Consider the following 3473-nt stretch of genomic DNA (forward strand, 5'->3'; position numbering starts at 1 on the left):
AAATTGGGTTAAAAGTAGAACTAAATTAGGCTAAATATTTTTTTCAAGTAAATAAATGTGACACGAAGCGCATTCATTTTTTGGACGTGTTCAATTTGAAACAAATAATAATAATCAATTTTTTTTTTTATGTAAGAGACGTGCTTTGACTCAACCCTCAACAAGACTACAAAATATAAACAATTTTGCATCGACGATGTTCGTGCGAAATATATACATTAATAAATTGTATGTCATGCGTGATATTGATTCAAATTTCGATGAAAAAAATACTTTAATTTTATTCACATTTTAAAATTTAGGTGATGATTTGGGAATTATTGGGAATCATGTAGGAATATGACATGTTAATTGTCAAATTAACGTATTACTAATCAACAAAGATGGCTTAACGAAGTTACCGGTCTAATCGTAATGCATTGAAAGATTCTTAAGCTAATTTTGTAAAATTAATTATACAATTATGAGACAAAAGAAGCTTCTAGTGCTTTGATCTTCTGGTAAAATTGCATCGTATGATGTGTGGAAAACATTATATTTAGGTGAAGGAAAATATAATGAATTTATCAAATTTTGAATTTTACGTCACTAAGCATCTCATCTTCGAAATTTCTCAAATGAAAAGGATAAGACATATGTAAGACATGCTTTCTGATGCAGACGTGACCAAAAAAATTATAATGCAGAAAGATTAAATTGCAATTAAAAATTGACTTTCTTAGAATTATGAACAAGAAATGAGTATACATACAAGAAGAGAAAAAATATATAAGCTAATTAATGAGAAGGTAAATATAGTAGTATTTATAGTTTAATGAGAGGAAATTTAAGTTATTTACTCACTATTTACAATCATACAAAGAAAAAGATATTAAAAATTTAAATTTATATCAATAAGAAATAATTACATAGATTATATGTTACTATATTTTATAATAATAATAATAATAATAATAATAATAATATTGTACCTAATATTTTAAAGATATTTAATATTTAAGGTACTAAAGCGATGATATCATTTTTTTAGCATGTAACAAAAAAAAAATATTGTGTTTAACTTAACGTTAAAAATTAGTTCATCAAATATTTAATTATTAGTTCATCAAATATTTAATTATTCAATATTATGTAAGGAGGTTACAACTCGATCTCTTAATCAATAATGGCAATGTAATAATCCATTTTTTTCCTTTCTCTTATACAAAAGGTGGTTTATCAACTTATTACTATGTTAAGATATTTTCCCACCAAGATTAGTCAAATCAACTTTAACAGTCCCAAGGCAAAAATAAGGTGCTCTAGAAGCTTTTTTATATATATAAATTAAATTCGATAAAATCTTTTATTAATATATTACAAATTAAAATAACTAATTAATTGAGCTAACGAGAACATGAAAGAGAAGAGTTTATTATCGGGTAAAGTTACTTTAGACATATACTTCCAAAATTATAAGATTTGCTAGTTATATAACCCTGTAATTGTGTATATAGTATGTTAAAACCTCAAATATTCATTAACCAATACTTATTAAAATTAATAACTTTTTATCTTTACGTTCTGTATAACATATTTAAAATTATAAAATTTAAAAAAATATTTAACACGTATACAAATTTAAAATCATAAAATATCTTTTTAATATTTTAAGATTTCATGCCGGATAATAAAATTAAGAAACATAATGAAATTGAGAAGAGTAATAAATTACATTATGAATAAATGATATATATATATATATATATATATATATATAGCATTGAATAGTCTAAAGGAGCTATTATTCAATCATTTGGTGTAAGAAAAGTCTTAATCATTTTTATTGCCAACACCACTCTTATCATAAATCGTAGAAATCCAAAAAGTAAAATTAAAACTAGATGCCTTTAAATTCTAATCCTCAAAATATAGATTTGCTATTGAATTTTATGGTGATATTTAAGTCACTATACATACCAAAATAGAGGATAACCGTGGAGAAATATTATTCTCAACGTCTACATCATTAAAATATACCATCTTTTAATCATATATATATCCCTTTAATTTATTTTGTCTTTTTCCTAGAAAATTATGAGATAAAGCTTCGATTTGTTACTCAAAAGTGTTTGTTGAAGTACAGTTCCAAAATACAAATTAAAGAATCAAGCATTTGAATAACTACCAATTATTTGATTTGACTGGAGATAATTATCTTTTGTTTTATTGTTAGCAACAATAACAATATTTAATTTGTAATTTTTGCAAACCTAATCTTTATTCAATTTTTTTAACAATATGAAAGAATAATTGATGAATCATTTTTTCAATGCTAATTATCAATGATGTAGGGAAACTATATATATTGAGTTCAATTCATATTTTTTTAAAAGATAAAAATTAATAAATGTTATATTTGGAACTCAATTTTCAAGTGCGTAAAGATTTGTACTTGAACCCACTTATCGGGTTTTGGATTGTTTGGCTTGAAAATAATTTATAGTTTAAAAATAATTTATAGTTTAACGTAGAAATTAATTATTTTGGATTAACTTTTCCTGATTGTTTAACTTATCAGTTATCGTATAAAAAATGATGTATTAATACAAATTTTTAGGTAAAAGTTATTTGTTTATAAAAAATCTCCATTATATCTAATATAGAAAAAGAGAGCTTAGGGATATTTTGTCATTTTCATTATTTTATTTTGAGATAATTAGTTTTGATACTATTATTTCTCAGACAAGAACGAGTGCTACTAATTACTAGTCCTCATATAATTTATTTTAAAATTAGTAACCAAATAAATAAGACACTACCACTGTTTGGACATAATTCCAAATAATGATTTAAAATTAAGTTGGGATCTTTTGAATTTATAAAATTGTACGTATTTCTTATAAAATGATACCTTATAATTTGTACGAATTATCAAAACTTACATGACTATTACTCAATCCTACCAAATAGTATATCGTAGATCATAAATAAGATATCAAATATCTTAAAATGTAAAATTAATAATCACATGTTTCTATATATATTTTTAAAATAACATTTACGATTATATGTTATTATAGACTTCAAATACATATGATTTTACGAAGATACACTAGTTAAACAATTTAACAATTGTAGTAACTAGAATTTTTTTATATAAATATTTTATGTAATATGAACAATCTCTTTATATCAAGCATAAGCTTTTTTTTGTTTAGTAAAATTATGAATTATTACTTTTGTAAGTAAACTCGTACAACAAGTTTTACATATAAAAGAAATTAAAACCACAATTTATATTTTTACATGGTACTTTTGAAGATTTCATAGATATAAAATCTTAATTTGAATTTGAAATTTTATGCAAATTTCATAAAATAGATATAAAATCTTAATTTGAATTTGAAATTTTATGCAAATTTCATAAAATAAACACTGATTTAAAATCATGCTATTAAATTCCATCATCAAACATCATTCATATATATATA

Source organism: Solanum pennellii, chromosome 4 (genome assembly GCF_001406875.1).
Source record: "Solanum pennellii chromosome 4, SPENNV200".
In the NCBI taxonomy this organism is placed as follows: Eukaryota; Viridiplantae; Streptophyta; class Magnoliopsida; order Solanales; family Solanaceae; genus Solanum; species Solanum pennellii.